We start from the raw sequence: 22,895 nt of genomic DNA, 5'->3' as shown, positions 1-22,895 counted from the left end.
AGGACAAACAGACAGACAGACAAACAAACAAACAGACAAACCGAGTGAAAACAGCACCCGTCCCCGTTCACCTCCGGGGCCGGGACGGGTAATTATTGGAGTTCACAGTGACATTGTAAACACATTCAATTACTTGCCAACCTCAGGCAGTTGCTTCTAGTTTTTGAATGAAGTTTGTCATAGCACACACACACACACACACACACACACACACACACACACACACACCGAAGCATAACACACACAATCACAAGACACACACACACACACACACACACACACACAAGCCTCAACAACTGCCACACAAGTCCAGCATAAACCCTCCCAAAAATAGGACATGTGTTTTTACTGGAGCACAAGACGACAGCTGGAGAGACAGGAGATGTGTGTGTGTGTGTGTGTGTGTGTGTGTGTGTGTGTGTTTGTGAGAGAGAGAGAGAGACAGACAGACAGACAGACAGACAGACAGAGATTCGTTACTGAGGCTCGTGTGTGTGTGTGTGTGTGTGTGTGTGTGTGTGTGTGTGTGTGTGTGTGTGTTGTTTTGCTTATCTGACATTTTAATTGCCTTATAGTTTGCTTCTCTTCAATGCTTTTACTTTTACATTATTTTCCTTGGCTTGAGAGTTTACTGGAGGATAATAATGATGATGACATTAGTATTTTTTCTTTAGTGCTTTGATAAGTTTTCCAACCTGCTTTACAACTTTTATTACATTGTTCTTACGTATTTTTTGTAGTAATTTCCTTTCTTGTTTCTAGTTTGTATCGATACTTCGATTGTTTTGCTCTGTATATATTTTTTCTTTCATTCTTTTTTTTTTTTTGTTACCCACAGTTTGGTTGACGACTTTTTTTTATCTTTTTTTTTTAATTATAGTTATTTCAGAGCGCTAGGAAGTCTCTGAGGTTTTCCGTCATTCCCTCACAACACACACCATATTTATCTCATAGCCTCTTTTAAGTTAAATACGCTTGCCAGACATAACAGTTGATGTCCACACACTCACACACACACACACACACACACACACACACACACACAGCTATAACTCGGAGTGCCAGCTATTTGACCCTGAAGGGTTGTATGTTTAAGGCTTTGTTTTGTAAGTGTTTTGGGGCTTGCTATAGACATACATTTTATAATCCCAATGGTATGGTAAAAAAAAAAAAGGCGAAAAAAAGATGTATCCCAGTCAACCAAAGGGAGTCTAGAAAAACTTATGTAAAAAAGTCCATAACATAACACATAAGGCTAACGTAAGACAGCAGGAGGCAAAAGCACATTCACACACACCTTGCTAAATATGCAGATTCAGGCCCCAAGCAGCGTCCTTTATCCTGGAATTTAATAGTGCCCTTAACTTACAAAATACCACTTAACGCACACCAAAACTTTCACGTTAATTTCGCTAGGTACAATACAGTTTATTTATCTTTTTAATTGTGCAGGCAGGCTAGGTGGTGGTTATGGAAATTTAGAAGTTGTATGGTGTGCTGTGGTGTGGTAGTACTGTGGTGTGGTGTGGAGTGGTGTGCTATGGTAGTGTGATCTGGTTTGGTTTGGTGTGGTGTGGTGTGTTGTGGTGTGGTATTAGTGTCGTGCTGTGGTGGTCATGGTAATATTGTGGCGGTGGTGGTGTGTGGTATGATTGTCGTGGTGCAGTAATGGAGGTATGGTGGTGTCATGTGGTGATGGTGTGATGTGCTTTTGATGGTGGTGTGGTGGTGAGTTGGTGGTACGATGGGGTGATGGTGGTGTGTTGGTGGTGTGGTGTTGTGTTGGTGGTGTGATGGCGTGTTGGCTGTGTGGTGTTTTAACGGTGTGGTAGTGGCGACAGTATGGTTGTGCAGTGTAATGGTGTGTGCTGAAATGGTGGTATTGTAATGTGTTGTGACGGTGTGATGTTTTGCTGATGCTAATGGTGTGCCCCTGTGATGTGGTGGTATGGTGTTCTGATATGGTGTAAAGTGATGTGGTGGTGTGGTGTAGTGGTGGTTACAGTAGCGATATACTCAGTCCGATGTGGTGGCATGTATTGCTATGGTGGTGCACTGTATTGTGCTGTGTGCTGGTATGGTAAGAGAATGATGCAATGTGTTGTGTTGTTGTGGTGTGGTAGTGACGGTCGTAGTAGTGTATTCGTGTGGTGTGGTGAAGTGGTGTGTTGCTGCAGTAACGTGTTGGTGTGGTAGTGTGGTTATGGTGTGGTAGTGGTGGTGGTGGAGCCTGAAGCCTGGCCCAGTGGTTGGGCAGGAGGTGGAATTAACAGGATCCCTAACTAACCATTTGCCTGTGCTGGAGGGAGGGAGTGAAAGAAATTTGGAATAGTTACCCTTCCTGCCTTCTCCTGGCCGTGGTTAATTTTTAGGCAAGTTTGGTGAAGCGTATTTTCAAGGGAAGAATACGTAGGTAGAGGGATGAGTGGATGGGTGAATTGGTTGAAGGACTGACGAAAGAACTAGAAAGATACACTATGTTTGATATATATACAGTATGTATCAACGCTTTCGTCAGTCATATATATATATATATATATATATATATATATATGTATATATATATATATATATATATATATATATATATATATATATATATATTTTCTGGGCGTGTGTCTCGAGCAACATATGAACCCACCAATAAGTTTTCAGCTTGTGTCTGTGCGAGAGAACTCATTCAAACATTCAATAGTCGTCACTTGTCCCTGAAGAGTGAAATATTGGAATACACTCTTGATCAATTCATTACAAATGCCAAGTTAAAATGGGGATGTATTTTTTCACGCCAGTTTGGAAGCTGACATGTTCCACTTTGACTTCAACACCGTAATATACTCTGTGAACGATGTTGTAGTGAAAACATGTCATTAAATATTAGCCGAACTGAATCAGTGAGCTGATGCGATGCAATGAAATACATCCAGAAAATACTTTTGGGCGTGTTTGCCCCTGCAACATTGACGCAAAACCGCTAGATAGCTTGTGGACTCTGTGAGAGAGGTAAAGTGCTGTGTGTTCATACCAGCATTTGAGGAAGAATGACTCTATCCAAGTTTATCACTTAATTACCATGACGTATTTTGCATTCGATTACTGCTACCACTTGACGATGTTAAAAAGGTTAGGGGAGACCATTTTAGTTTTTCTAACTTAGGGCATTTGACGTGTTTATAACCTTAATAAATTCCTTCAGTACTGCAGCTGAGAAAAGTCGCAGTATCAGCCAAAGGTATCAAAGAATATGCCTAAAATATCAAAGGATTCAAGCAGTCAAGAACTATTGTGAGTTTATAAAAATATAATCTAGCGCTGTCAGGTTCTGTATTCATCCATGACATTGACACCTACAGGTGGTAGGTGTTGGCGACCATCATCCACTCACTTGAAGTGTTGCCTACTTTTTCCTTTACCTTTACCATTCCATCTCTGCGTCTCCACTCTCTTCCATCCCTGTGTATCCGCTCTCTTCCTACTTCTCCCTTTCCTTCCCGTTACCTTTTAAGACTGTTTTCCATTTTAAATGGCTCAACACCGAATGACAAGGCTAATGGTTCCCTGTAATCCAGGCAACGCTTGGGTGGTAACCATATACTGCGAATTACATGGTAAGTGAAGTGCAGCTTGCTGTGGTGCCCCCTTCGTTAATTGAGCAGAAAGAGGCAAATGCAGCGTCCATTCAAGAACCAAATCTCCACACTTTTCCTTTGTGTCTCACTGTCGCTTAGACGCTGTCAGCAGAAAGGAAACATTGGCTCAATGCAAGGTACGGTCTTGCAGGGGCGACTGCTTTCCTGTGATTGATGGGTCTGCCTCTGGTCAGACACACCTGGGTTGATCTTCAACAAGAACAACAACAACAACGTGGACACCTGATATATGGAACACATATTCACGGGAATTAGTGATGTGGTTGATTCCTTTAATTGTACTGTAAAAAGCACAGTGAAATATAATTTTCGCTCCTATTTAATTCCTTTTGCCAAAGCGTGCTATTATTTTTAAAACTCCTATATAATTCTTTTTTCGTTAAGTGAATTATTCATTATCATCATCCCAGGCTCAAGTATTATTCATTGGTAGTAATATAATGACTGCTCAAACTATTGTGGGAGTATCACTACTGGAGCTCTAGGAGAGATGAAATCTTGAAAAACATAACCATGAAAATACATTAATAACAAGAAGCGGTGCCAAGGCACAGCAAACCGTCCCCGGCAGTCATTTTAATGCTGACGCAGAGAACACTGACAGGATATCTAGTCAAAGATGTCTCATATTAACTATGGAGTAAATCTAGTGAAAACTGACGATTTTTTGCCCATCTGAAATTTTAGGCCTGGACCCACCTGACATTGACCCCCCTAAGCCGCTAACTTGGGAGAATTAATCCCCCTCATGTAATGAGACATGCTATAGGATGCAGATTTCCATATAGATGGAACATTTAGGTTTGGGTTTCATGTCGATATAACGAATTTGAAAGAAGTTATGCGAAAAAACGATTTTTACCTGTACCTTTTTTTTTTTTTCTTTTACATTTTTTGGGGCCTACAGCCTAGGCACTTGGCCCAATATTGACCCAAAATTTAATCAGGTGATCAGAAGGTCATAGCCCATCATCCCTGTAAATTTTAGTTAAACTCTATACAATTTGTAGTTTTAACGTAAAGTTAACAGACAGACAAACACACAAACAAAGAAACTGAGTGAAAAACAATACCCGTTCCCGAACCCCTCCGGGGCGGGAACTGGACTAATAATTGATATGTAATAGAAAATATCCGTTGAGTACTGAAACGCAAGTATATTAACATGAAGGCTGGGTAGGTTCTTTTGCAATGTGAGACCATAATAGCCAGTTTCATGTGTTCCAGTTTCTGTACCGTATTGCTTGCTGGTAATCTGTAAGTACTGTGCAGTCATTTTTAACTCCTCCATTCGAATGATGGACTTTGTGTTTTGTCGTTGCTATCCCAGATGATTTTATTCCGTTTACGAGAGTTTTCGAACTGCTGAGGTGAGATGTAACTTTCACCAACTCCTTCGCTACAAGACGCCTCTCCTGAACTTTATAGAATTAACTGGTGCTGATAAGAATAAATCAGTATAATCTATCTATCGTCCTATTTTTATTCTGCAGTGTCAAGAGCTTAAGGACCCACGGTTAGGCTACTCAAGCTGAACATTTAAGGAGACGGTGACCAGCCCCACTCGCCCCTGAATGGCATTATGTGTGCAATAAACCCCAATCAAAACTCGAATGTCAACGCTTGCAGGTCCCATCCAGCTGGAGTGCTTTAACCCACTACACAAACAAACGTCGTTAAATTACATAGTTACCACCCAGCGTAGTAAATGCTTTCTTGGGTCACGGTAAGTGCTCTAAGTAAAATTCATCTAAATCAAGGAGTTGGGGACTGTGTAAGTAAAGAAGAGTTCAGTGCATCTCGGAGCAATCTTTCGCAATGTACATCGCAATATATGCTTCATCCAGCCAGCCATATCCTCAGTAAAGTTCTTTCATCTTAATTTGGGTCAGATATTCGTCCTTTTGCAATGTATTCCTTGTAGCTCAGCGGTGGAATAAGAAAATTCACCAGCTCTAAATCCTTTACAAAACACTTCATCGTGACTCGAATCATACTCCAGAGCTAATATTTTGTCACAACTCAACACTGAAGTTGAGGGGGGAGGGGAATGGCCATTTTAGGTCAAGTAAGAGTAATGGACTATAGTTCTTTTGCTTCACGATCAGAACATCATCTATTATCAGTCATTTAATCTGTGTAATGGAGACCGCTAATATCTAGGACCCGTTAAATGAAACGGCACTTAAAATTAATGATACACACGATACACAGTATGTATCAAAGCTCAATTCCCTTAAGTAGGTGTGTGACAGAATTTGGCTGTGAGGAGGTTGAGGGAGAAGAGGACATGCGGGGTGTGATGGCGATGTGTTCTGAGAGCTGTTGGATATGAAGTGGGGAATGAAAGCGAAGTCACTGGAAGGAAGGGAGAGAGAGAAAGAGGTCAAGGAGGAACGAGGGAGAGTAATAGGAAAGGAAGAGGGTAGAGGGAAAGAGGAAGATGGGGTAGACGTGGAGGGAACGAAGGGACATGGTGAGTGAGGAGAGAACAGCAGAGGATGGGGAGGGGAGAAGAGAGAGAGAGAGAGAGAGAGAGAGAGAGAGAGAGGGTGGAGAATCGATTGAATACAGCTGTAGCAAATGAATGTGAAGGACAAAGGAAATACCTAATTAAGCAACAAAAAGGCAGTCGGGGTGGAACTAATGACGACTGAACCCTCTAATACATGATTCAACTCTATTATTTTGTTCCATCTACAGCCAGACTACTTTATAGAGACGAGGAGGTTTTACCGGAGCCTGTGTGTTAATTCAGGCACTGTAAAAACTCCCTTGGTCAGGAAAACACTATATCCTTCAGCTGAAACCACACGGCTTCACTTACCTAGGTGACTATGGGAGGCTGAGTGCTGAGAATGGTAACATTAACACATTTATAGTTCAATAACTCCAAATATATTTATCTAAAGGTGAGTCATGGCAGAACGAATGTTAACAGAATGAGGGTGGGATGAAGCTATAGGTGGATGTGTTTAAGGGTGTGGGTACCGGAATCAGCATATCGAGTTCCGGCAGGATCTGCAAGTGAACTTGTGGAATAGAAAAATATTCTTGACACTCAAACATGCAAGTACTATGCAATTATTTTAGGCCTATTTTTTAAAAAAAATTTCCAAGGTATTTTTTAACTAACCCTTAGCCATTCTGTTTTTGTACTTGTAATTTTATCACACTTTAATGGAATGCATTTATTTGTGTGCTATAAGATGAGATGATATTGCATCCAACTTATGGTTTCGCAGATGTGAACTATAGAATTATCACCAAATATGTAGGTAAAGAAAGTATAAACCAACCTGTCATAAACACTGTAGTATCTAGTACAACCTAAACACTTAGTCTCAGTGACATAGCAAATGACACTGAAAATACGCCAATAATCCAATACTTGAAAGGGACCAGGACCCCATGAAGTACTGGAAGGAGTTTAGAATAGTTTATCTTATAATTTCCAAAGCTGCAAGAAAGTATTTGTTCTGTCCTGCTTCTTCAGTCTTCTCTGAAAAGCCGTTTCCTGAATCTGGCCATGTATACGAGAAGAAACGTACACAATTGCTACCTCAGAATGGAGAACAACTTCTTTTCCTCCACCACAATCTTTCACCCATCCCCCTCGCAGATGCTGGCAAGTAAAGACAAAACCATTGAATAAATCAATATAATCAGTTTTATCATGTTGAAAGAGAAGTAAAAAATGTTTTAGTGATGATCAGTTATATGCCATACAGACCATATTATAATTTTTATGGTAACTTTTTTATTTAGATAACTAAGGTATATCATTAAACAATAAAAACTTTTATGCATTTTGATGAAGGTGACGGGTAGGGAAAAAATATTTTACAAAAATGGCTAAGAAAAAAAAAATGCTGTAGAATAGGAAAAAATTGGTCTAGTAACTTATAAATTAAAAGTTCCGGTTCCTGCCGGTTATTTTTTTTAAGGAACTGGAACTTTTAAAAATTGAAGTTTCGGACTGAAGCAGCCAGCCGAAACTAAATTCCGGTGCATCTCTAGTTATAGGTGGATGTGTATAAGGTGTGGTGTGGAGTTATAAGTGGATGTGTTTAAGGGTGAAGTTACAGGTGGATATGTAAAAGGGTTTGGGTAGCGCGCGGTTATAGGAGGTTGTGCATAAGGATGTGGGTAGGGTGGAGTTATAGGTGGATGTGTATAAGCGTGTAGATAGGGTGAAATTATGGACAAGGTAACTCTATCATGTTCGGGACAATCATCTTATTTAACTTCAGGTAAAGCCACAAAATATAAAGCAGTTGAGAGAAGGCCATACGAGAATTAGAAGATTAATAAATACTGGTACAACTATCTCTCTCATACTCGGGAACTAAATCAGTTAATTAAAGCCAGACGATTTCCCTGAGGTGGGAGAGAGTCACAGGAACTTGAAACTATAAAAACTGGATCGAGGAGTTACAAACGAATGAACCGTATCACTACAGAGACGTATTTTTTAAACTATATTTCTACTACTACCAGATTATTTTATTCAGCTCAGGAGAGGCCTTTCGAACTAGAGAGGGTAAATAAACCTTTCTAACCTGATTGCTAATGGACGTCTCCTTTAACCTATTGAATCTAAACAGAGATTATATATTTAATTCTAACTAGTACCAGACAATTATATTCAACCTGGAGGTTCTTTTTCTAACTGGAGGGGTTAGATATAGCCTCCATATCCTTCACTACAAGATGTCTCACAGTAGCTGAATAAAATCGTCTGTTGATGGTAAGAATGAGAGAAATTATACATCACCAGAGTCGATGGGATAAGCTGGAAAACCGTCTGGACGTTACCTGAAAAAGTAAGAGGAAAAATAATTTACTTTGAAGAAGAGAATTATTTTAGCTCCAGTCAAGTATTTTAGATTTTATTATTTCTGCCACCGAAGACCTCTAAATAATTTGAATTTAGTTATTTATTTATTACCTCAGCCAAGGAGGTTATGTTTTACCCCGCCTGTGTTTGTTTGTCTGTCTGACTGTCTGTTAGCAGAATTACTCAAAACTTAGGAACGGATTTTGATGATGTTTTGTGAAGGGGTGAGCCATAGGCAAAGCAATAAATTATTAAATTTGGGGTGGATCCGGATCCGGATCCGGAGTATTCCTCACAATATCTCCAAAAGTTCTCAATGGTTTTCATTGAACTTTTGTGGAAAAGATGGGCCATGGACTAATAAATAAATTTTGGGACGGATCCGGATTCTATATCCACTGATGCCGATGTGGAATTAATCAAAAAGTTATGAACGAATCACTGATGAAATTTTGGCCATGGGCCAAGGAAGCTATTATTAAATTTTGGGATGTATCCAGATCGAATGGAGGACATTTCGGCCACGGACGTTTGGGCCAGGACCACCACCCTAGGACGTTTTGAAGTGTGAAGTGTTGTGAACCTTACCTAACCTTACCTATACCCTACCTTCCGTGGCCAAAACGTCCTAGGGTGGTGGCCCATGGCTCAAACGTCCGTGGTCCAAATGTCCGTGGCCGAAACATCCGAGCACGATCCAAATCGGGGTCCGGAGTATCCCACACAATACGGTATCTCCAAAACTTCTCAGTGAATTTAAATGATATTTTGTGGAAAGGTGGGCCATGCACCAAGAAAGAATTGATAAAATTTTGGTGCGGATCCGGATTCGGATCCGTATCCTTTTTAATGTCAATGGCTTTGGCGGAGGTATGCGCTTTCTGAGTGCTTTATAATTTATTTATTTATTTTCTCACTTGAGAAATTAGGTATAGTCTTCATCAACCCCTTCGCTGTAAGATATTTCCATAAAGCTGAATAAAATCGTGTAAAGATGGCCTGGTATAAAGGAAAAGAAGGCATCACTGAGGAGGTTAAAAGGGAGTGTGAGGAGTTATGGGTCGACGAATGGCAATATATGATATAGTGGGTGAATTAGAGCCGTGCAATGGGTGACTACAAGTGTGTGCGTGTGTGTGTGTGTGTGTGTGTGTGTGTGTGTGTGTGTGTGTGTGAGAGAGAGAGAGAGAGAGAGAGAGAGAGAGAGAGAGAGAGAGAGAGAGAGAGACGTCCATTCACTTGTCCGCCATCAGACGTATACAAGACAATAACTCTGGATGTTCAGACCTTTTCACCATTTAAATTATAATTTGTATATATTTTTCCACATATACGTACAGGAAAAAGACACATGATTAAGTGTGTAGTTTTTCATGCAGGGACACGAGAGAGAGAGAGAGAGAGAGAGAGAGAGAGAGAGAGAGAGAGAGAGAGAGAGAGAGAGAGAGAGAGAGAGAGAGAGAGAAGTTTGTGCAAATGAATGTATTTTCTCACAAATTTAATGTACGAATGATGAGTGAAACTGTCTATGCATAATTTGTTGACGCCCTCATGGTTGTCATAAATCTAATTTTTATTGCATCTAAAGCCAAACGATTTAATTCACATAAATTGAGGCATGCATGAGTATTTTGAGAAAGCTAAGTTGGAATTATAAAAATGATAAATAAAAGTGTGTTACACTGCACCCTTTCCATTTAAACTTGGCCCAAATTTTCGTCCATTTACAGCTTATTTCACGTAGCTCCAGGGGTGGGGCACCGCTCTCCTATTAAGGGCCATTAGGATATTTTTAACATCATTGGCGGGCCATATAAATTTATCAACTTAAAATCAACTGTAGCTCAGTACATAATATGTATATATATATATATATATATATATATATATATATATATATATATATATATATATATATATATATATATATATATATGGAGCCTCTGTGGTACAGTGGTAGAATGTGCATCTCGCACGCTAGTGGACGAGGTTTCGCCTCCCGCCAGAGTTGTATAAACTTTGGGAAGCGTTCACCGAGCCACTGACCGCTTTGGCGGACATAAGGGATGCTGTGGTTGAACCAGTGTCGCATACTAGTATGCTTGCACCCAACTGGCTTAAGGCGGGCCGATTACATTTGGTTCACAGACTACACACACATCCAAAGCCAATCCAACATTACAATTACACTCACAAGCACTTCTCACCCTACATACAGTCTCTACCAGACAGCCTAAGCCACTGGGTAGACATACATTGGCTGTATCGTCCCTGCTTCGGTAGGGATAGGCCGGTCCTGCTTTGGACCTCAACGGGTGATATATATATATATATATATATATATATATATATATATATATATATATATATATATATATATATATATATATATATATATTGTTACGGAACAGAGAAAGATAATGTACACTTTAAGTGAGAATACTAAAAATCACTACTGTCCCGTAAAGTTCCAGGTTCAAAACAAAAGAGTTAGGTAAAATTACAAGTTAAAGTTTAATGCTCAAACTAACAACAAAACATTCAGGACTCATAAGGATAATGTAATGGCAAAAAATAGGTTAAATATATGGTTAACTGCAATAGCCTCTATTAACATGAAATTAGCAAGAGTAAATTTACCTAAGTCAGCCCTGATAAAATGAAAATACACTGGGTAATGCTCAGTTAATGCAAGATAAATTATTACAGATACAAACTATTATTAATGATGGCTGACAACAAGAACCTTACATAAATTACAAAAAAAAACTCACTAGGCCTACAGATTAACGACTTATGCTACACAGTACAAGGAAAAATGCGACAACAGTTATACTCAAATTACACAGCTGCTAGATGGTTGAAGACTTCCTGAGCACTCACAACAATAACTGTACAGGGGAGGACAGAGATGTGAACAAAATGAGGAGTAGATCTAAGTGGCAATGATGCAGAGACTGAGCTCATTATATAGGGGCCGGCAGAGCTTGATACAACTTGTAAGAAGGACGCGCAAATGAAGCCATGGGGACAAAGAGTTGACAATCCCGCTCTGAACAACAGAAAGGACGACTTACTCTACTATAACGGTAGAAGGGGGGGACTGAGGCAGAACACGCTCGTGATCAAACATGCAGCATACTGTGCGTTAAAATTACACAAAGGATGATGAAATCATAGGCTATGTAACAATATATATATATATATATATATATATATATATATATATATATATATATATATATATATATATATATATATATATAGATAGATAGATAGATAGATAGATAGATAGAGATAGATAGATAGATATATTCGTTCATGAGTTTATGAAATTTCATTAACGAATTGCCTCGCGGGCCCGATCAAATGGTCTTGAGGGCCATATACGGCCCGGAGGCCGGACGTTCCCCACCCCTGACGTGGCTCAGTGTCAGGGTAAGATAATACAATAACTATAAATCCTTCCCATTGCACTTCATCTTGACTAGCACCATATTCTAGTGTTACTCTCCCATCACAACTCAGCATTCAAGATGGTATTGCTATGGCACAGTTTTCACGATGGAGAGATGGCAATTTTAGGCCAAGTTAAAGTAAAAGGGGTTTGGTACAAAGAAGGTCTATTGTATCATCCTTCACTGCTATATCAGGGGCGTAGGAGGGACCCGTGGCTAAGTTATTTAGCAATAACTAATAAATACTAACCAACCCTCCTAAATGAAGCTCCATGCCCCACAGCCATTTAGAGCTTCACTTAGGGGTTCTCAGCTCTCTTGATTCACGGCCCATTTCATAGCATATTCGCGGTCCATTAAAGCTCACATTATAATTTACCCTTGTTTTCTGTGCGTCCTAAAGATGATGATAAAGAAGAAGATGAAGAAGGAGAAGGAGGAGGAGGAGGAGGAGAAGAAGAAGAAGAAGGAGGAGGACAAGAAGAAGAAGAAGAAGAAAGAGGAGGAGGAGGAGGAGAAGAAGAAGAGAAAAAAAAGAAGAAATCCTGAATTCAATCCATCATTACGAGAATATAAATCCTCTCAACTCGACCTTTGTAAATTCCTGATAATTCTCATGTTTGCATTTAATACTTACGTCTCTAGAAAATTATACAATTAAATCTTTACGAAATAATATTTTCTTTTCTTAAGCAAGACACACATATGAACTGAGCTAAATAAAATTCAGATTGTTTGTCATTTACATGCGTTCAAAAGAATTTACATGTTTTTATTGTATACGTTCTATTTCATATGGATGCTACAGACCAAGGCGAGATTACAGTAAATTATAGTCACAGGAGACGTAAAATGATAGCTGGAACTAAAATAAACAAATGTATGTAATCCCCCCAGATGGGCAAACTATTTAATAAATATCCCCATTTGCTCCAAAGATGCTTCATACGGACTTTTGCCAGAAAGATGCTTAGCGTACCACACTTCGCCTATCAGCTCATAGTCAAGGTTGTCACTGCATCCCTGGCAATGAGAGGTTATCCACTATTCTGATGATATGTCGTGCTCGTTTACTCTTGAAATCTCCAAAAGAAATAATTGAACTTGGTGTGGATTTTTAGCAGTAAAGGTGTTAATTAATGTCATACCTAACCCCTTCAGTTCGAAAAATCTCAAAGCTAATATGATAGCCCGGTGGTAGGAAGAGGGAGCTTAAAAGAATGACTCACCAGATTCAAGTGGTTAGTATGACAAGAGCAGATTTTAAGAAAGACGAGTATATAACAGGAGTAAAGTACATCGTTAACCAAAGCGCTGTTTGTTTATAAAGGTAAGCTAATATAAAATGTATAAAAATGTAATCTCAGAGAAAACACTGTGTTGGATCGGCCCATATTTTATTGATAAGTGTGACATCCATTTCCGCACGATGACAGAGTCTGGGCAGGACTTTTAAGAGACATATAGTATTATGAAGTGATAATTCAGTGTAGATTCATAAGCCTTCTGTTCGCCCACGTCACAGGTCTCACCCTTCGTGGAAAATCTGAATGCACTCAACAGCATCATTTAGAATTCAGTCCACTAATCCATCTCCGTATTATCTAGTAATAATTATCGAACTTAACTACAAGCGTTTACAAATGCATTTTTATAGCGGTGGAAAGTTTTGAGAGCATAACAAAAATTCTCATATACATTTTAAAGTCACCAAGCAAATCACATGAAAGCAGGGTTTAGCAATACACCTGTGAATGTGTATAAACCGTAATGCATTAACGCAGTGTGCAAAGGATGAGTGGGGGCACGTAGGCATGACAACCAAGATTAGCCTTTCCCGGAACTCCTTACAATGGCTGAACTAAGCAGGTTAACCCCTTTCCCCTAAGAACCTGTTATACTTTTTAACCTTTATTACCCAGACGATTTTTATTAACTTAGGATATACGTTCCACCTGGAGGGGTTGACTACAGCCTTCACCAACCTTCTCACCACCAGGGATAATATGCTGAATAAAATCGTCGGGTGTTGACAATCATGAAGTACTTGGCTACCATTCAGGCTTTGTAATTAACTCACAGATGAGCAAAATGTCTGGAATTAGCTGAAACAAGACTTACCCTGATTGTGAGAGGCTTAATGATACCAGAATTAACACTTTGGCTTCTATGTTCTACTTCTAGCTCAATAAAATTACCTTGCGTTAGCTGGAATAAGAACCCAAGAGTTGCCCCGACCATTACAGGGTTAATGGTACCAGTTTTAACACTCAGACTCCTATGGCTCACCCCGAAGCTCTCTAACACCTTTTCTAAGCAATTTATTTTGCCCCTTACACCTTACTTTCCATCTCCGTATTACATAAATCATTCAAATATCGTCATACTTTGCATAGAGAACGAGCAAAAGATATACTCACCCATATCCAAAAATAAATCGCTAAGGAAAAGGTGCTAGAGAACCTCATTAATATACGAGAATAAGGATCTATGTCTAACTGCTAGCAGAATAAAATTGTTTGGCGTAAGCTGGAATAAAATAACAGAGCTGTCCCGAGCGTGAGAGGATTAAGGCGTGACTTAAAAATAAATGGCATATATAAAGGGAATACCGAGAACCAGGTGTGTGGGTAGTGACTAAAATGGCATATATAAAGGGAATTTCGAGAACCAGGTGTGTGGGTAGTGACTAAAATGGCATATATAACGGGAATTTCGAGAACCAGATGAACGCGGAGGGACTTAAAAATAAATGGCATGTATAAAGGGAATGCAGAGAACCAGGTGTATGGATAGTGACCTTTAATTACGGCATACATCAAGGGAATACAGAGAACCAGGTGTATGGATAGTGACTTTTAAATGACAAATATAAAGGGACTATCGAGAACTAGGTGTATTGATGATGCACAGGTGAGAGAGGCTGGGATGAAGCGGTAGTGTGCCGTGTTAATGGCCCATATTCTGTCTCCGTCGCAGCTCTTCTTTAGTGAATTATTTGGTTTATTATACCTACTGTCCTATTCTGTATTATATAAATCCTTCAAACACCACCATACTCTGCATAAATTACACAAAGGATATTAACTAACCATATCCAAAAATAAATCGCTAAGGAAGAGGTGATAGGGAGTCTTCTTACTCAACGGGGATATGGGACTTTGCTGACCTATATATAATTTTGTGGAGGGAACAGGAACTAAATTTAAAAAAAAAAAAAAAAAAAGGAAATAGGGTATAATGTTGAAAGGCATGTTGTTTTTAATCTCAAAATTGTGTACACCATGGAAGAATAAAGCAAAAAATTTGTCATCGTCTTAAAGGGGTTGCTGAAGTCTCTTTGTAGCTCCTTTTCTTGGGGGGGGGTAGAGGGTTACTCGACAGCAGAAATAAAACACTTGGCTCTTGCAAAAGAAGAAAAATATGAAAGTAAAAAATTAAGTTGCAGTCGTGGTAGAGGTAATATTGGAGAATTTTTAACTCAGTCACTATGGGAGGGTAGAGTGGGGGAGAGTAGAGTGGGGAAGGGTAGAATGGGGGAGGGTAGAGAGTGGGGGAAGGTAGAGAGTGGAGAAGGATAGAGAGTGGGGGAGGGTAGAAAGTGGGGGAGGGTAGAGAGGGGGGAGGGTAGAGAGTGGGGGAGGGTAGAGTGGGAGAGGGTAGAGTGGGGGAGGGTACAGAATGTGGGAGAGTTGTCTCCTGAGTTAAATAATGTGAAAAAGCTGAATAAACAAGATGCGTCATTGCCGTGTTCAAAGTTGATGGGCAGTAATTGCGATGAGTAAGTGAAAAAGTGGCTTGACATGGAAGGTTTGCCCTGATAATTGATCTGCTGTCTAAAAGGACGTGCGTTTCAGCCCCTGCAGAAGGTAAGGACAGATCGTTGATGGAATTTTGCTTAAACAGAATTTCCTGGTCACCCATGAGACCCACCGACTTGTCATAAAACCATCACTGCTAACACCATTCAGAAACTTGGGGACTGTTTACAAAATGAGAAATGTGTTTAAAAACGTACGGAGGATAGGTCTCTCTCTTTTAATCTGGATTGTGATAGCCAACAGGCGGATCCCTTGACTTGGCTGTTCTCTTTCGGTTTTCGCACATCTCTTTCTCACGGTGGAAAGAAAATGGGTAAAGAGTTTGATAATAATGGAGAGCTTTACATTAGAGCAATGGGTTAGATAATGAAGAGAAATCTATTATAAGCTAGACTACATCTCCCGTCCCACCTCTCCTCACCCCTCTTTCTCTGTTGTCAGAAAATGTGAAATGGCTTACAAAATGATGTATAACCTAAAAGAAGGTTAGAAAAATAAATGCAGATGATAATCATAGCAATACCATAGCTTCGTAACCACCTCTTTCCTTCCCCTTTCCTCCCAACAGATAGACAAATAGAAATGATTCAGAAAAAAAAGGGGTTATTAAGAAAATGAAGACGGGGATAATGATGAGAGAAATATAATCTCGTAATCCTTTTCGTCTCTTCCCCTTCTCACCCTTATCTCCTTCATCCTTCCTCCCAGTGGACAGAAAGCGAGCTATGGTGTAGGAAAAGAGGACTTGTTTAAATAATAAAGAGGATAAGATACAAGGGACCTCCTATCGCAGTTCTCACCTTCCCTCCTCTCCCTGTTCCTCCACCTCTCTTTCCCACTTCCCTGTTCTCCCTGTTCCTTCACCTCTCTTTCTCACTTCCTTCCTCTCCCTGTACCTTCACCTCTCTTTCCCACTTCCCTCCTCTCCCTGTTCCTCCACCTCTCTTTCTCACTTCCTTCCCCTCCCTGTTCCTCCACCTCTCTTTCTCACTTCCTTCCTCTCCCTGTTCCTCCACCTCTCTTTCCCACTTCCCTCTTCTCCCTGCCCCTCCACCTCCCCTTCCCACTTCACTATGTGGATGGAGACTGTGGAATTACACAGAAAATGACGGCTGGGTAGATAATGTGGGGAAGTATTGAAAATGATGATGATGAATATGATAGTGATAGTAGCCTAGCCTCATCATCCCCTCCTTGCTTTTTATATTCCTCTCATGGACAGAAAGCGAGGGATGGTTTAGAATGCAATGGATGGCTTCGATAATGATGGTTATGGAGATGACGGTAACTTAGCTACCACTACCCCTACCTACCTTCCTCATGTTTCCAATGGGGAGGAAATGAGGGTGACTTGGAAAATAAAGGGTGGTTTTGAAAATGGTGGTGAGGGATGATATTTACAGCAACTTTGGTTCAGTGTCCCCTACTTGCTTTCCCAATGCTCCCAGGAAAATGGAAAACGAATGATGGTCGGAAAATTAGAAACGGTTTAGAAAATAAGGGTTAGCTTAGAAACTGAGCGATGGTGGGGAAAATAAGGGATAAATTTAGAATATACGGGATAGCTTTTAGAATGAGGAATGGTTTGGAAAATAAGGGATGGTACAGGAAAGAAAAAAATAAGGAACTATTAAAAAGATAATATATGGCTTAGAATATAGCATATGGTTTAGCAGATAACATATAGGTTTATAAAATAACATTGTTTAGAAAATAACATGGTTTAGAAAATAATAAATGGTTTAGAAAATAACATAGTTTAGAAAATACCATGGTTTAGAAAATAACATATGGATTAGAAAATAACGTGGTTTAGAAAATAGCATGGTATACAAAATAACATATGGTTTAGAAAAAAAAAAGTATGGTTCAGAAAACACCATATGGTTTGGAATATAACATGAGTTAGAAAATATCATATGCTTTAGAAAATAACATGATTTAGAAAATAACATATGGTTTGGAAAATGACACGGTGTAGAAAGTAATATATGGTTTGGAAAATAACATATGGTTAGAAAATAACATACGGTGTAGAAAATATCATATGGTTTGGAAAATAACATATGCTTTAGGAAATAAAGGCTGGTCTAAAAAAAAAGATGGAAAATAAAGACTGGGTTGGAAGATGCAGAGAGTTCAGAAATTGAGAAACTGTCTAAAAATGTGGGATAATTTCGAACATACAGGTCGATTTAAAAGAGTGAGAGAGGACTTAGAAAGTAAAGAATGGTTTAGAAAATAACGGATGGTTTAGATAATGAAAGGGGGGGGGGTCTATTTTAATCAGGAAGTGCAGGCCGCGATAGTTCCCGGTCCTGTTCAGAGAGCGTGTAATGTCCCCCTTTGATCTCAGGGTGCCAGATTTTCCCCTCTATCCCGCAAATGGGTGTGACAGCGGGGAGTCTGTGGGGATGGGGGATGAGGGGTAGGGATGGGGAGAGGGGAAGAGGGATGGGAGGGGAGTGCGGAAAGGGTCAGGAAGGAGGCGTGGGGTGGGAGAGGGAATGTCGTGGTATTTGGTATTTGAGGTTGGGTTGGGTTGAAAATGGGATGTGTGTGTGTGTGTGTGTGTGTGTGTGTGTGTGTGTGTGTGTGTGTGTGTGTGTGTGTGTGTGTGAGGGAGAACAATACCAATCAGATAAAAATAAACAAACATACTGCAAAGATATATTGGTTTATTCAGAAGATAAAATGATTAATCTGCTTATGCTCATGGAGTCATTTTTACTACACTCGAAACTATCATCATCATTATAATCATCATCAATGTCATCATCATCAATATTACTATCATCATCAGTAGCAACACCATCACGGTAATTGACTCTGTTATTAATCAACGGCCATACCACGTTGAGTACACCGCTTCCCGTCCGATCAGCGAAGTTAAGCAACGTTGGGTCTGGTTAGTACTTGGATGGGTGACCGCCTGGGAACACCAGATGCTGTTGGCATAACGTTCTCCCTACGTGTCAAGTGGGGTTAGTGGAGGATTAGTGCCCCTCCCTGTAAAACAATTAACTCTAAGCCTTGGCCACCCCGTTTGGGATACATGGCGTCTGGCAATGAATGAATTAATCAAATGATGTTAATTCAGTACAGAAACAGGAAGACAAAAAAACACGAGAGTTTGAGGACAATCACTAAAGTGCCCTGGGGATAGTAGCCAATGGTCAGACCTCACCTCAATAATTATGTAAGTCTCCGAAATCACTATGCAATCTTTACCCTTATCTAACCTTCAATTGCCATCTCTCCATCCTTAATGCCGAGTTGTAAGAAGAGATTAACAATAAAATACGATACTAGTCACGAAGGATTGCTATGGGAAGGATGTAAAGCCGAAGTTTTATATTTTTCCCATATCGACCTAAGAAGATAAATGGAAAAGGGCAAATTTAGGCCAAGCTAAGGTAAAATGGGTAATCAGTTAAATTAGATCCAGAGGTTATTCTCAGCGAACAGAAACAATTTTATCCGGGTTTGTGGTCTCGTAATGTAAGAAGGCTTTCTTGAACTTCCTCTTCTTAAGCGATACATTCTGTTTTTCATTGTACGCCTTGCTGATCTTCATTATACTTGTAACTCGCGAAATAAGAGCGGGCACGTGTGTGTGTGTGTGTGTGTGTGTGTGTGTGTGTGTGTGTGTGTGTGTGTGTGTGTGTGTGTGTGTGTGTGTGTGTGTGTGTGTGTGTGTGTGTGTGTTTTCACGAAATACCTAAAAAAAAGTTTTTATTTACTTAATTCTAACTTGTTGACAGGGTTGACGGTCAGCCAGTGAGTAATCCTATTGCTTTTAGATTAATAGCACAAACATCAAGGTCACAAGGCTAAGTCAGAAGCTGGTCTAGCAATATCAACTTCCTTGGTTTTTAGTGCACTTGGAACCAATCTTGGGAGGTGGGTTGGGTGTAGAACAATAATTTGATCACTTTTGGGAACATTCAGTCAGAGGCCAAGGCCACAGAACAAGGTCAGAGTTCGACCTGTGTGTGTGTTCGTCAAGAAAATAACGAATATATCTGATCTAATTTTAAACAAATTTGGTGGAAGGGTTGAGGGTCAGCCATGGAAGAAACTTGCTGTGCTTTAAAACATTACTTCAAAAGTCAAAGTTACAACGCAACGCAAGGTCATCTTAAACAGCTTTTATTCAGGTTATACTACGCCTTGTGGAAGGGTTGACTATAATTCATGAATTTAAAAGAATGAGAATCAATCAGAGGGTCAAAGGCAAAGGGGGAGATCAAAAGCTGAGGTTAGAGAGAAATGTAAGCTCAAACATTTTTTTATATGATCTTAACTCAAGTTAGTGGAAGCGTTAAGGGTCAGGCAAGAACGAAGGGACTCATTTCTGAGAACAGTCAGTTAAAGGTTATGCTCACAAGGCAAAGTCAGACTCGACTCGCATTTATCTGTGTGAAGAAAATAAACATTTTGAAATCTTTGGATCATACTTCATGGATGAGTTGAGGATAATCCAAAAGACTTACCTATTATATAATATATATATATATATATATATATATATATATATATATATATATATATATATATATATATATATATATATATATATATATATATATATATATGATAGGTCAAAGGCCAATATGGTAAGACAATATTACTTTAAACAGTTTTTATCCTAACTGCAGTAATCTTTGTGGGAAGGTTCGGGTTAAAATAAGAAAAAGGAAATTCAGTTTTTGAGAACACTCAGTGACAGGCCGAGGTCATTGGAAGGGATCAAATGCCAAGATCACTTGGCAAAGTCAACTCATTATTGATCTAATTTGAGCCAAAGTTGGTGAAAGTATCAAGGGTTAGATAAAAATGAAGCTACTTGATTATGAGGGTAATCTGTGAAAAGTCAGGTAAAGTTGAATAATCAGCCATTAGTCCAGTTGTTGAGCACATGTGTTACTCCTCCAAGTGCTCTTTAGTTATCATTATTTTATTATGGCCCATTAACCCTCGCAGAATTGTCAAATTGTATTTTTTTTTTCTTCGGTTAATGTCGGACGATTTTTTAGGTGAAAGTGAGTCACAACAGCCTGAGGGTGTATTTACCGACATTACCATCAAAGCTTGTAAAAATATGAAAATATGAGCGAGCCATGTGCAGACAAGAAAAACAATGGTAAGCAAGTGTGTTAAAACTCCTCTTAACAGCCGAGAAAACGACATACAGAAAGAGAATGTCAACAAAAGTAAGCTGATGGGGGAGGCATGAGATTTATTCCAAGCTGTGTCAGGGAATAATTTAGAGACTTGATTTCGTCACAACAGTAACTCGCTTACGATGATATAAATCTTTATTTCTCTTATTGCTGCCAGATGGGTGCCAGACCCTCCCAAGGAATCGACTAGATACGCCGATATCACTTGGTTACTGAGTTACTGAGTGACTGACTTCGACAAACTTTAGCGAGCTTGGCCCCTGGCACCCCACGCTCAAACTCTCTGATCCTATGACCCAACTCCAGTACATACTGGAAATTTGTCAAGCGTAATCGGCTTGCGCAAGCCTGGGTGTTGCTAGGCGTTGCCGGCTTTTTTATTAAGCCGCGTTTTCTGGGGGTTCGGCAGCAAAAAGTTTTGTGATTTGTTTTACTGAGCTTAGGAGCTAGCTATCATCGTCTTGTGATTGATAATAGTTTTACTAATACTTCTACGATGACAAAAATCTCGGTTATTTTGTTGCCACTACTGCCAGACGATGTATTCCACACAGGAGTGACCTACTGCACCATCCTACGAGTTAAATGTCCCACATAATCCACTAATATGTCTTAAAAACAACTCCAGTAATAGCAACAAACTAGTCCTAATGAAGTCAGCCTGGCATGTTTTCAGTATGGACGTTTTGTATAAGTGTTCCAACGGCGATATGTGAAGGTGTGTTGGGCCATTTACTGCATGTAAGAGGAGTGCTTAGACCTCATGGAACGGATTATCTTAAGAACTGAAATCTCTGTAAACCCCCTTAGAATGAGGTCGGAAGGATCGTTTTAAGGATGGAAATCTGAGTGACACACGAGGCATAGTGATACTTCCTTCTTAGCCACTTAGTTTGCATTCCACACTACAATATTTTCTTGCATGAAATTCATATCGTTTAAGTACGGAAAAATTTGCAAGATGGTACTGAGATGTGGTGTGCAGAATGAATAGCGAAAGAAAATACGTTACGAAATCCATCAAAGGCATTTAGAATACGACACTAAGTAATATTTGGTTCCATATTACCCCTTGCCAAGTGTAGGAACTCAAGGCTAGGATAAAGTGGGCAAGAGCATTAGGGGTTAGTGACGGACCTGCACCCCTAGTGGCAATTATCACACTATATTATCCCTTCCACTGCGACGGGTTTCCGTGGGATGAATTAGTCGTGTGATATTGGCTGGAATAAAACACCAATCTCTTAATCATGAACAAAATATTAGATGGTTCAGATTTTAAATACTTTGTAGTGGTAGGTTTTGATAAGTTTAATAGTATGGCTTGTCGTTGTCCAGAAATAAAAATGGAAGTTTGTGTTTCTAAATGAAGGAGTGAAGCGCCATAACAAGAGAACAGCATTTTTGTTTATTATTTGTACCATCATGCGATTATAATAAGATTGGGAGAGACTATTTTTTACAGTGGAGAGGTTTATTGAAGCCTTACCTTACACTTTCATCAAGAGAGAGCATTTTGAAGATAAATGATATCTTATGACGGTAGAATAATTAAATATAACAAGTCATCGGATTGAAGGAATTAATATCCAGCAATGAGGATTTGAATCAATGTGGGGACGACATATAACTTCCACCTGGCCTGGCGTGTTGGACGACTAGACCACCAGTAGTCAACTTTCTGGGTGGTCCTAAGTGGTCACGATGCAGACAGCTCCACCTAATCATTCCACCTCACTGTCAGTCTCTCATCCACTTTACAATCTCCTCAGTGATATTTTTACAATCTATGTCTGTCTTAAGCTTGTCATGGTCGGGACAACTCTAGTATTGTGTTCCAGTAAACGTCAGAAGATTGCATGCAACTGAGCGAAATTTTATAGAAGTCGAGGTGTTTTTACTGGTATACTTAACTTTTTCATGGTCGAGTCGAGATGGTT

The 22,895-nt window shown here is 39.6% G+C and overlaps 1 non-coding gene across 1 annotated transcript; it reads left to right on the top strand.

The window, feature by feature from the left end:
* Nucleotides 1–18,607: 18,607 nt before the first annotated feature.
* LOC145392536 (5S ribosomal RNA) lies at nt 18,608–18,726 on the top strand. Its single transcript, XR_013895998.1, has one exon. It is a non-coding gene; the product is annotated as a 5S ribosomal RNA (ribosomal RNA).
* Nucleotides 18,727–22,895: the final 4,169 nt, after the last annotated feature.

Source organism: Coenobita brevimanus, chromosome 2 (genome assembly GCF_032717465.1).
Source record: "Coenobita brevimanus isolate Jiangsu-jjx chromosome 2, ASM3271746v2, whole genome shotgun sequence".
NCBI lineage: Eukaryota > Metazoa > Arthropoda > Malacostraca > Decapoda > Coenobitidae > Coenobita > Coenobita brevimanus.
Note: the sequence above shows the minus strand (reverse complement) of the source record. Positions and strands in the feature narration are given on the sequence as shown.